This window comes from Rana temporaria, chromosome 3 (assembly GCF_905171775.1).
Source record: "Rana temporaria chromosome 3, aRanTem1.1, whole genome shotgun sequence".
Lineage (NCBI taxonomy): Eukaryota > Metazoa > Chordata > Amphibia > Anura > Ranidae > Rana > Rana temporaria.
Window position 1 is genome coordinate 419,024,623 of NC_053491.1, and position 14,048 is coordinate 419,038,670.

Consider the following 14,048-nt stretch of genomic DNA (forward strand, 5'->3'; position numbering starts at 1 on the left):
ATCAGTCCTACATCGGTCCTACATCCATCCATGTCTGAAAGGGCCCTAAGGCCTGGGTTCACACTGATACTACACGACAGTCATACAACTTTCATTCTACTTTGCTCTGCGACATCAGTTCTACATCGATTTTACATCCATCCAACTTGAATAAACAGGATACTACTTTGATCCAACTTTGTGATAGTCTGACTTGTCCTTTGACCAATCAAAACCATCCCAGTGTGAGATAAATACCTTTTTTCTGCTGCTGTAATCAACATGTCGGATGTCAAAAGTCGGATAGTAAGCACAAGGATCCTACTTTGATCCGACTTCAATGATATTCAATGGGATGAAGTAGGATCAAAGTCGGACCAAAGTAGTACAGGGAGCATTTTCAAAGTCGTACTGACTTGTGTCGGACCAGTTAAGATGGCTCCCATAGGGAAACATTGATTTTCACATTTCATGCAACATGAGCTCCCAATGTCGGAGCGTTTGTCCTACCAGTGTGAACCTAGCCTGAGTTCACACTGATACTACAAGACAGTCATACGACTTTCATCCTACTTTGCTCTGCGACATCAGTCCTACATTGGTCCAACATCCATCCGACTTGAATGAACAGGATACTACTTTGATTCAACTTTATGATAGTCTGACTTGTCCTTTGACCAATCAAAACAATCCCAGTTTGAGATAAATACCTTTTACTGCTGCTGTAATCACCATGTCGGATGTCAAAAGTCGGATGGTAACAACAAGGATCCTAATTTGATCCGACTTCAATGATATTCAATGGGCTGAAGTAGGACCAAAGTCAGACCAAAGTAGTACAGGGAGCATTTTCAAAGTCGGACCGACTTGTGTCGGACCAGTTAAGACAGCTCTCATAGGGAAACATTGATTTTCACACATCATGCGACATGAGCTCCCAATGTCGGAGCGTTTGTCGTACCAGTGTGAACCCAGCCTCAATCCTTTTACTTGTTTCTCCTTAGACCTTAGTTGACTAAATATTCTTGGCCTTTTGCAATATTTGCCTATCACCACAAACATTAGATTTATGGCCAGAATGCCATCCAATCTCTGTTGGCTGCTTTGAACTTCATGGCCTAAATTCAGTTATTACAGCATCTTTGTTGGTGGTTGCAGACAACATTGGACTTATTATATGGTGACAGAAAAAATGTTTGTGCCTGGCCAGTAATAGTTATGAAAAACATTGGAACGTTAAAACTTTTGTAGCATTTGTTTTGTAATTGACGTAAACAATGGAGAAATTAATTGATTTGACTGATGTTGATTGTCTTAGAACACCAATTTGGAAAATAAATCCCTTATTGTGAAATCTGCCTCCTTTGTTCACTGTTTTATGTTCTTTACAAAACACGAGACAAAAGACAGATTTATGTATTGTGCGTGCCTTTGTAAAGCCACATCTGAGACTGCTTGTACAGATTAAACCACATAATAACAGACTAGAAATTAATTTCTAAAACATTTTAAGCTAGTTTGTGACTTAAACTTAGATTCACATCACATGGTGGCCATAAGCAGAGCAACATTTGTATGAGGTGCAATGCATTTAAAGGAGAAGATTGGACTATATAAACAAACATACATACTCACCTCCATGCTGCAGCATCAGTCTAATGCTGCAGCTGTCCAGCTTCAGCTCTCAGTATCAGAACTGAACAATCCCATGACCACTAATCGCTCAGGTCTCTGTTCACTCTGCCCCTTAAGGCCCCTTTCACACTGGGGCGGGAGGTGCGGTGGCTGTAAAGCACCGCTATTTTTAGCGGTGCTTTACCGCAAATTTTGCGGCGCTATTCGGCCACTAGCGGCTGAAAAAGGGTTAAAAACCACCACAAAGCACCTCTACAGAGGCACTTTGCCGGCAGTATAGCCACGGTGTCCCATTGCTTTCAATGGGCAGGAGCGGTGGAGGAGCGGTATACACACCGCTCCTTCACCGCTCCAAAGATGTGGCTAACAGGACTATTTTTCCCGTCCTGCTAGCGCACCTCTCCAGTGTGAAACCCCTCAGGCTTTCACACTGGAGAAACAGCAGCCGCTGTTTCAGGATGGTTTGCAGGTGCTATTTTTAGCGCAATAGCGCCTGCAAACCGCCCCAGTGTGAAAGGGGTCCAAGTGCTTACTGGAACTGATGGACTGGAGAGGGGATAGGTGCAGCAGGCTTTTGCAGCCAGAGCCAACTGTCATTCAGGCAGCTGGGTGGATCCCAACAATATGATCTATATGTTTCCAGAGCCTAAAGCGGCTCTGTGACATCAGCTGATAGAGGGCAATAGCCTGACTCTGGGTCATAGGGGAGCAAAAGTAAGTGTCCAGTCATGTACGGTGTCCCTCTGGGCTCAATCTTGGGTCCCTTACTTTTTAGCATTTACATAAATGTTTCTACTTGGCTAACTGCTTAGATCTTATGGGCTCAATTATCACTTCTATGCTGACGACACTCAGATCTACATCTACACTAAACCAGATTCTACTTTTGGCTGCTTCTCTCCTTTCTAACTGTATTTGTGATAAAAAATAAACTTGGATGTCCCATAATTTCTTTTTAATTAAACTGTGACAAGACTGAAGTCATGCTTATTGGCACCCCCCTATCAATTATGTAAGGCCAGTCCTGATAGCCTATCTATCGGTTGCGCTGTACTTAAGCTTTAGTCTAAATTGAAGAATCTAGGGGTGATATTGGATTCTAGTTTAACCTTCGATCCACTTGTACAAATGTTGTCGGAAAAACATTTTTTTTCCACTTGAGAAACATTGCTTGGCTGCGTCCTACGCTATCATACACTGTAGCAAAAAAAGCTGATCCGTACATTCTCAACTTGACTACTGCAATGTTCTACTCGCTGGCGTATCTAAATTCACTATTAATCGACTACATTGCCAGAATCCTCACCATGTCTGGTACAAGTGATCATATTACCCCTATCCTGGAGTCTTTTCACTGGCTACCTGTCAGGTTTCACATAGAATTTAAGATCCTCTTGCTCACCTATAGGGCTCTTCATGACTTGGCATCCCATTATCTGTCTGAACTTTTATCTACTTGCCCCCCTCGTAACTTCCACCCTTTAAATTCTGGTCCTTTGTGTTTCCCCCCTACTCACCTACACACGATGGGAGACAGAACCTTCCTCTGCTATGTTCCAAAATTCTGAAATCCACTTCCAAAGAACATCAGAGAATCATCTTCTCTAGACTCATTCAAGTCAAATCTAAAACCTTTTTCATTAGACAAGCTTTCACTTAATTGTCCCTTTTTCCTTTGCTTTATCCTGTGTATTTCATGTATTTTCTTTGTAGTGCTTTAGAAAGGTACCTTTAAAGGCGCTATATAAAAAAAAGTGTATTATTATCAGGGCTCAAAATTTCAAGTCTTGAGCCACTAGCCAGGCCTCAAGGGTTACTCGCCACTAGTTTCCCCACCCAACCCCTACCCTGCTGCGCCCCTAATTCTGCCGCTAATCACACCCTCATAAATTATCTTGTGAAATGTTTTATGCAGCATTAAGTTACAAAAATAAATATTAACAACAACTTTATCAGTTCCCCCTCAGCACAGCCTCGCCGTGCCCACCATTGCAAGCCAGATTATGACAATAGGAAGAGGAGAGCCGTGGGATCGCTTATCGGTATAGCACGCTGTTACAACTTAATTTGAAATTTCCTCCGCTCTGCTCGATCCCACAGCCCCGCCTCCTCCTGACCCCGCACCTTTAATAGACAGAATGCGAGTCCAAAGAGATATGTTGTCAATCACAGGCGCGGAGTCAGGAGGAGGCGGGGCTGTGGGAGTGAGCAGAGCAGAGGAAATTTCAATGTAAGTTGTAACGGCTTGCTATACCGCTCTGCGATTCCCACGGCTCTCCTCTTCCTCTATGCTCTCTGCCATCTGAGCGATTACTGGGAGAACAAAATGCGAGTAGGCGAGTGGAAAATTTGAGGTCTGTTATTATTATTATTAGTGCTGCTCCTGTGACCCAAAATTAAAGTATGGCCAAACACTTTAGCGATACTTCTCTTTTAAACATAGATTCTGATGGCCGCATCAGTATTATTATAGCTTATGCTTAGGGGTATCCATTGGTGTCATTAATCGTGATAGATAGATAGATAGATAGATAGATAGATAGATAGATAGATAGATAGATAGACAGACAGACAGACAGACAGATAGATAGATAGATAGATAGATAGATAGATAGATAGATAGATAGATAGATAGATAGATAGATAGATAGATACTGGAAATGTTTTAATCCTGAATTTCTCTATACTGCAAATTAGCCAGAAACACTTTATATAAACATCTGTTATAAATTGGATGATTATGTGGGCATATTTGCAGCATTATGTAGGTAAAGATGCTTTAGGTGGGATCTAGGAGACAGGAAGGGTAATGTATACAACCCTGTCGGTACAATAACACCATGTACTGTACATTACACAGGGCTATTATGTCACAGCATTGCGTACGTCGTCTCCCTGTCACCAAGATGAATGGGAAGTGTAGAAGACTGCAGCCAGAGGAAAACCCTATTGTTAAGAGAGACAGACGCGTTGTTCCTGTGCCAGCTCATTAATGCCATTAGCCAGCCTTTCTTTTAGGATTTGGCTCACATCGCTGTGTAGAGGTGTGCTAAGCAGCTTAGTACATAATAACAAGTAATCAGGCTAGTTACAGGCTCAACTTTCAAACTTTAGTTACACATTTGTTGTTGATGCAGTTTTGAAAAATCCACTTATCTGTGCAAATGTATGCTACTAAAACCTAAGATTTGTAACTCGAAGCAGAATGGACAGGCCCTCCTTGATGACTGATAGGACACGTGCTTAGTTTTTTTTTATTTCGTTGTTTGTACACTTTTTGAATTTTCCTTCCTCTGCCTGCGGCCCATATAAGTTTTTGGTTGGGGGATAAGTTGCGCTCTATTTATGAACTTTGAAGCCCAAAGAAAATATCATTGGTGGATTATTAAGGGGCAATTTTCCCGACCCAGAAAAAGGGGGCCTTTCAAAATCTAAAGTCCATTAATGGCAATTACACAAAGGAAAATAAGACTGAAATGATGGGCTCAGAGTATATTGCAGTGTCCTTCAGAAGAAACTTTGAATCTGTACTGCATCAAAAGTTGAACTGTACCATAGCCAAAGTAACTTTTAAGCCCCTGCACACTATTGTGTTGCAGTAATGTATGGTAAAATGAACCACAACATACTGTTACAGTGTCAGTCAATGTCCTTTTTGAAGCACTGCAACACAATCACACACATACAAAAATGGGAAGAAATTCTGGACAGCCGCACTCCAAAAAAATGTACATTTTTGAATAAAAGGCAGAAACTTTTTGGGAGTGCGGCTGTCCAGAATGTCTTCCCATTTTTGCATTGTTACATGCATTGCCAGCACCTGGGGCTTCTAATCTGGACTTAATGCACTTGCATTAATGCACAACCACAACCCTATGAAACGAGAATGGACCCATAAACAGTGCCAAGTGGAATGATCTGTATAAGTAAGAAATCTAGTAGCAGCAGAAGTTAAAGACTGGGTACAGCATATTTTCTGCAAAGGCTTTACATTTTTTTACTATGAAAAGCTATGAAGTGAAGAACATTTTAACATCCATATGGGGCCCCAAACAGCCACCAATTCTGCCCTTATAATCAACCATTTTAATAGGAAAATAACCTGCTGGCACCTACTGTATAGGCGCCCCACTTTTTCTGAATGCCAGGCTGTCCAGATTGGTCAATTTCCTAGACTAGAATCTGAGCTTGCTAGCTCTCTTCCAACCCCAATACATTTCATTTGGCTCATCAATATTATGGGCTGTCTCACTGGCCAGTGGGAATGCCAAGACTTACCAAACCTTAACTCAATCAGTTCAGTACAGTGCAGCAGAGGTGACCTAGCTGCACTACTTAACCGTATTAGAGCAAAGTTAAGTTACCTAGCTGCAGTAGTACTTGAAAAAAATTGAGGACTGAATGAAGAAATATAATTTTTTTTGGGCAAAAGTAACAACTCTCATATATGAGCATTCAGCTACTTGCCTAGCAGGGCCATGATAAGGAAGGGCATGAGAGGCAGCAACTCCAGGGCGAAGAGGGATGGGAGGCGTTGCTTTGCATGCATGCTCCTGATCAGTGGGCCTCATCTTTATGTCTGCTTTGACAGATACTGTTGTCACAACATGGTCCATGGTCCAACACACCCACTCACTGCTTTTCAGAGAGTAGGTGTGTTGAACAATGGTGTGACAGCAGTAGCCATCAAAGCAGACATAAAGCTGAGGTCCACTTGTTTCCAGCCACTGATTAGGAGCATGCGTGCATGGCATCAACCCCCCTCTCCACCCTTTGCCCTGGGACAACTGCCCATCATGCTCTTCCTTGTCCTGGCCCTGCTAGGCAAACAGCTTAAAGCGGTTGTAAACCCGCAATTATTTTTTTTATTTTTTTTCACCTGAAAGGCAAAAGCCATAATGAGCTAGTATGCACCGCATATTAGCTCATTATGAAATACTTACCTCGGAACGAGGTGAGAGGAACTTACCTGGTCCACGCCGAGCGAGATGTCATCTTGACTCGGCGTGTCTTCCGGGTATCGCCGCTCCAGCGCTGTGATTGGCTGGAGCGGCGATGACCTCACTCGGGACACTCGCGCACGGGAGACTTCAATTCGGCAAGGTCTGGCGGCTGCCGATCCTTTAGCCGAGGATCCCTGCTGCGCATGCGCCGCTGCAATCAGCGGCGCATTGCGGGGGGAATATCTCCTAAACCGTACAGGTTTAGGAGATATTCTTTATACCTACAGGTAAGCCTTATTATAGGCTTACCTGTAGGTAAAAGTCATAAAGTGGGGTTTACAACCACTTTAATGCAACCAGCGGGCCTCAACTTTACATCTGCTTTGTTGGTTACTACTTTTACACCATGGTCCAAAACACCCAATCTCTGAAAAGCACACAGCACATGCACAAAAACATCCTGTCTGGCAGGCAGGCGATTGGCCTCACCGTGGGTACACTATGCCAGCTGTTGGCAGCTGGAATACAGAAGGATGCAGAATGAGTACATGGCATTAAATCCATTCTTTGCCACATGCTAGCAGTGGGAAAGAGGGGCACAGTTCTGCTTCCTCACCATTGACGCTGGATGAACTGGTCCAGGTACCATTGTCTAGGATTGAACTTCAGGTCATACTAACAAAGTGACTGGTGGACCTGAGAAGTATGTGCCTTAGTTCACTGACCTTTTGGCAGGGAAAACAATTCCTACATACTGTGTGTGATTTCACTTTGTATTTAACTTGTGATATCCTTAATTTAATTATTATGGAGATTATCTGATTTTATTTGTGTCGCCCTATTTTTGGCAGTTGGAATGACACCATGTAAGTGCACACTCATAACTTGATATTCAATGGCCTTGAAGAGGATAGGTATATTCCCTATTCAGCATGAGTCAGCATAGCACTATTTCCGCAGTGTCAGGAACGCTAATTATCCAATTTGCAGCCATGATGTCACTTTGAAGGAATCTGCATTAGGCCATAGGATCACTTCAGTTCAACTGTCAATGTGTAGCTGGCTTATTCCAGCAAAAACCACAAGTCTAAACCAGAGAGTTACCTTAGAAAACCTGGTGGTCTCTGTAGCAAATTATGCCATTCTTCTTCATTAATGTGTCAGCTTTGGCCAAGTGTTCCACTTCCATGCCGACTCAGCAAACAGCCATTACTAGACTGCAAAAGAAGGTCCCATGTGATTCATTTTGCTTTTACTTTGTACAATTAGGGAACATTTTGTTATATTTCTGTGCATGCATCATAATTAGTTTAAGCTTTCTGTAAATAAATGCTGACATGTATTTGAAATAATGTGTGTGCAGAGTATCTCACTGTGAAATCCATGAGATATCATAAGCAGTGTCTATTAATAACAGGGTATTACATTTGCTTGAGTAGGTCTGAAAGCATATGAAAATGGTGCAACCTAGACTTGGCAATTATTTAAAGTTTCCACGTTTCACGTTCCTCACGTTTAACTATTTGTTCATTTAAGCCTGTACCCCTCATTTTATTGATGAACATTTTTATATCTCTTTTCTAGCTGGGAACTCAAAGCAGATGGTGAGGCAGCTATCTTGGGTGTGCTCAGTAGAATATCATATTAGGATCAATTTTAGACAAGGCACCAATTAACCTACCACCATGTCTTTGGGTTGTGGGAGAAAACTGACAGAAGTGCAGGAGGAACATAGAAATTCCATGCAGGTAGTCTCCTCCGACACTCGAACCAAGGACCCTAGTTCTGCAAGCAGAAATGCTAATTACTAAGCCACCTTGCTACCCATTCTGTGCAGCACAGTAGGACTGCACATTGTACCCTTCCAAATGAACTTTTTCTTTTTATTAATGTGTAAAATTACTATCATTCTTCATTGGAAAAAACAGCTGAGTTCAGCTAATAAGATGGGTCACAGACAGAGTCTTCCCCTTCTCCTATCTCATAAGCATTTAAGCACTTTTATGCCGCGTACACACGATCGTAATTTCCGATGGAAAAAGTCAGACGGACTTTTGCCATTGAATATTCCGATCGTGTGTAGCCCCATCAGAGTTTTTTCATCGGAAATTCAGATGAATTTCATCAGAGTTTAAGTTATAGAACATGTTCTATTTTTCTCCGATGGAATTCCGTCGGAATTCCGATGTAATTTGGCCATGCAAAAGCCTGATGGTGTGTATGTGGCATTAGGCTCAGTTCACATCAGTGCGACCATTCAGCAGGTAGGGCAGTCTGTTCATTTCAATTGGCTGCCCTATTCTCAGACCCTTTTTTTAAAATTGGCCTACACCATGTGGTTATGCGCACCAAAAAATTGCTAGTTTTACCATATGTGGTGAATCTACTAAAGAGCAGCACGTTTTGCCTGCAGGCTGGGAACATGTGATTTTGTGAGCATTCATGACCTCTGAACCTAGCCTAAAGAAGCAGCTCCATCATCTGTCATCCTAATTCTTAGTGAGATTTGAACAAATATGCACCCATAAATTTGGAACTCCTGACTTGCATACTTGTTGCAACTCGGCAACTTTCATTAGAAGTATTTATTTTATGTAGCATTTAAAGTCCACCTCTAGGCAGCAAAAAACGTACTCTTGAAGTGGCTCCCCTACCCTAAATGCTCTATTAGTTTAGGGGGTAGGAATAAACAGCTATACTTATTTCTTACACCCATAGGCTTTCTCTCTCCGGTTTCCTCTTTTCCTCCATACAAAGGTTTTTCAATGTCATCACTTACAATGCAGGACTGTTATGACTGCAAGGCAGTCTCTTGCTCTGGCTCAATATTGTATATTTATTCTAAATTTCTCAATAAGGAAGACTTGTAATATTGGATATATTGCGGTATATGTTAAGAGGTTTACTGATAGAAATTTTACACTAGTGGGTATGCGCGACTCTGTTCTAGTCTTAACCCTCCGGGTAAATTACCTGACACCCATCCGCTGTACATACCACCCTTATCTTTGTTGCTGGATAACAGGAGTAGTGCCCACAGTAGTGCTGATTGGCAGGTGGCTTTTGATATGGCCTTCTACCTAGCACCCTACCTGTTATGCCCTGCCTGCTGTGCTACCTGTTATTGGATTCCTCAATGCTGACCCTTGTCTTCTTGTACACTGACTACTCTTTCAATTCGGTTTGACTTAACATTGGAATTGTTTAGTGGCTTGCACCTGCTCACACCCTACCTTGGCTTTGGACTGTCCCTGGATTCTTCTACCAGCTACTGCCTCTTGTCTGAACAGGCTGAAGACAGCCTGAAGACCACAGGAACCATTTCTTACTACTTTTTCTCAGTCCTGGGGCTAGGAAACTATAGCATTGTATTCTAAGACCAGGAGGCAAACAAGTAGTGGAGTCTGCTAAAGATGGGAGAATTACTCTCCAGCTATAGTTTTTGATCTAGGGATTGAGCGGAGCTTCACAAGACCATCAGTTTTTCATTGTACATGAGGACAAAGATAGTCTCTCCCAAAACAACTGACAGTAGAGAAGAGCTCTGGCTGCCAGAGTAACAAGGAATAAGGTAAGTATTACAGCTTATTCAATTTAGTGTTGAAACACTGATCCTCAATCCAGCCAATCAGAAGTGGGTGTGAGACCCGTTTCCCGATAGGTCGGAAAGAGAAAACACCCGATTGGACGGCGAGGAGGAGGGAGGAAACAGAATCGGCAGGCGTGATGACCTGTAGAGAGCAGGAGAATAGAATGCCGCCACCAAGCAGGGGAAGCTGCCTGTGATGGAGTAATGCCCTGTACACACGATAGGTTAGTCTGATGAAAACGGTCTGATGGATTTTTCCATCAGTTATCCGATGAAGCTGACTGATGATCAGTCGTGCCTACACACCATCAGTTAAAAAACCGATCATGTCAGAATGCGGTGACGTAAAACACGACGTGCTGAAAAAAATGAAGTTCAATGCTTCCAAGCATGCGTCGACTTGATTCTGAGCATGCGTGGATTTTTAACCGATGGACGTACCCACAGACAATCGTTTTTTTCTATAGGTTTATTATCCATCAGATAATTTTAAAACAAGTTCCTATTTTTTTAACCTATGGATAAATAACCGATGGGGCCCACACACGATCGGTTTGGTCTGATGAAAACGGTCCATCAGACCGTTTTCTTCAGACTAACCTATCGTGTGTACGCAGCATAAGTGCTACCGACTGACCGGGGGAGGTGGCAAATTTCCACCGGCCACCACTGATAAGATGAGAATTGAACACTGCAAGAAAATTTTTTTTGGCTGACAGGAGTTCACCTTCAGGTTGACAGCACTGGAACTTGCACCCCAAAAACTGAAAGAAACAACAGTTCCATTATTCCTTCCATTTACATTCACAATCAGTTATCCCCTGCTACATTGGCCCACCCAGCACAATTACTTTTTCCCCATCTGGAAGGACTCTGAATGACACTTGGCTACTGATCAATGGACAGATATGCTTTGCCTCCTCCTTCCATGCGTCTCTATGTGGTTGAACAATAATATCTACTGTATTGGTGATAATCTGCCCACTGACACTGGAGTTATATGGGGTACAATCAGCGGCGCCTGATCCATGCAGGGGGGTGGAGCGTCGCCCCCTTAATCTGCATGCACTGGCCCCTAATCTTCATGTGGGGCACTGAACTTGTGGATTTCTATGAGTTGTTTTTTTTTGTTTTTTTAAGCACATGATTAAGGCCTAAGGCTCTAATTAGCATCAAAAAGTTTGGGCTTGGGGCATAGAGCCCACCTACTTGTGACATTAGCGAATATTGATTCGCTATTGTTTTCTTGCTTATCCTCCCAGCCAACCGGTACAGGAAACAGGTCTTTAAACCAGATTGGCAGGGAGGAAAAGTGACTGAATTGGTCAGGAGGAGAAGCCGGGGGAAGCTGCCAAAGCCACCTGTGACCTGGATGGGGTAAGTGCAAGGCTGGTTTATTTACAATGGTGCTCAGTAGAATATGTTTCCCTTTACATCGATGGTCAGTGGGTGAAATTACCCATTATATTGGTGGGCAGTAGGAGATATTATCCATTACATTGGTGGTCAGTAGGAGAGGTTTACCTTTACATTGTTGGTTAGTAGGAGAAATGATCTGTTACACTGGTGCTCAGTAGAAGAGATGCCCCTTTACAATGGAGGTCAGTAGGCAAGGTTTCCATTTTCATTGGTGGTGAGTAGTAGAGGTTACCCATTACATTGGTTGTCCGTAGAAAAATGTCCTCCTTACAATGGTGGTCAGTAGAAGTGGCTCACCTTTACACTGGTGGTCAGTAGGAGATGTTCTCCTTTACAATTGTGGTCAGTACAGGAGGTGCCTCTTTACATCTTTACTTTGGTGGTCAGTAGGAGAGGTTCTCTTTTACAGTGGTGGTCGGCAAAGGAGGTGCCCTTTTACATCCTTACTTTGGTGGTCAGTAGGAGAGGTCCCTCTTTATTATAGATGGTTATAAGAAGAGTTTACCGATTACATTGATGGTCAGTAGGGGAGGTTCCCTTTTACATTGATGGTCACTATAAGAGGTTACCAATTACAATAATGGTCAGTAGGAGACATTTACCTTTACATTGGGGATCAGTAAAGGAGGTACCCTTTACATTGATGGTCAGTAGGAGAGGCAGCCCTTTACATTGGTGGTCAGAGTAACTCACCTCGTCCTTTCACTTTCCACCACACCCTGGTTGAGAAAGGCTGATCTAGAACAGGAAATTACATTGCACCAAGTAAAATTAGGAATAAAGGTTAAATTCTATTAAGAATTTGAAAAGTAGGAAGTTACATGCTACATGATGCCTGCATATAGTTTTCAGCACCCCTGCTCTGAGTCTGCCCAAATCCCAGGCCCTTGATCAGGTAAAGCTTTAGCACTTCCTGATTGTTGAAGATTGCCTGACCCCTCCCACACATTTCTACTGGCTGGTAAAGCAGTCCATCACAGTAATAGACCAATAGAAATGCATGAGGCACAGAGCGTTCAAAGCAACCAGGAGATGCCAGAGTTTTGCCAAGTCAGAGTGGCCTGCCCTGGAATAGCATGGGAACTAAATTCTACTTGTAGGCCTGCATTTTAGACAGCTATTTTTGTTAATTTTAAAGAGTAAGTCCACTTTCATTGGGCAAAAAACAATCCCATATAGGTGATTAATGTACATTAGGGGGATTTAAAAAAAAAAAAACGTTGTTGCAAATTCCTACCTGTTTCTGTCCTGAAGAAATAGCTGTTTGTTTCATCATGTTCTTTGCAGACTGAATCTGAATGGGAGAGACTGGTTTAATATAGTCACCTGGTGCATTCACAGTGTTCCCATGGGAAAAGATGCAGGGTCCTTTAACTGTTGGGGAGTATCTCATCAAAACTGAAATGCCTCTTGCAGGGGAGTCTAAAAGTTGACATTTTTTATTACATTTCTGGGAGCATTATGACAAAGCTGTAACAGAACACATCCAGGTTGTCATATTGCATTAAATAATTCTACAGTGCTACAGATTGAAAACAAAGGAAAGTCATAATAATATTAAATTACAACATGACTTGTGTAGCAATTGTCAGGGCCGGCCCTACCATGGGACCCGATGGTACCATTGTACCAGGCAGCACTTTCAGGGGGGTGTCAAATTGCCGCCCGCCCGCCATCCCATTCCGCCAGCTCCGCTCTCCACTCCACTGTGGGGCTAATTGCCGCCCGACCGCTCCTCCCGTTCTGCTCTCCGCTCCACTGTGGGGCTAATTGCATGAATAGAGCCATAACAGGTCCATTTATACTCCTATACATGTAAACAACCATAACAGGTCCTCTTTATACTCCTATATACATGTATAGAGCCATTATAGGTCCACTTTAGTTATCATGATATAAAATAATGGATGTGGGGGCATTTTGGTGGGTGTAATTTTTTTTGGGGGGGGGGGGCAGCATTTCATTCTTGGTACCAGGCAGCATAATGTTTTGGGCCGGCACTGGCAATTGTGTATGCTATATTATTTTTTTATTTGCTATATTTTTCTTCCCACGAACGTGGACTTTAATCAATCTTTAGCTGTGACGCTATTGTCTAGTAAGTCTTGCTATTGCATAATGAAACCTGCTAGCAACAACAAGCATGCAGTCAACAGGCATGAGTCGGTTTATGCTGTTTTTGGCAAAGTGTTCGAAATCTGTTAGGCCTGCTTTAATACTTTGCAAATTGTATTTATATAAGGCCATATTTTATTCACTTACGAAAACCATTTGTATCAATATTACTGACTGTATATTCTAAACTGAACCAGGGGGGCTCTAGCCTTTGTTTCTTCTGCAATGTTCAATTAAATTCCATGTAAAAACTGTCAAACATTCAGCCTCATTCAGATTGTTTGTTTGGCTTATTATTTAATAAGATTATAAAAGGGCTTTTTTTGTGTTCTTTGTTGGTTCCCCCGGCTGCTGAGTTCTTTTTGCAA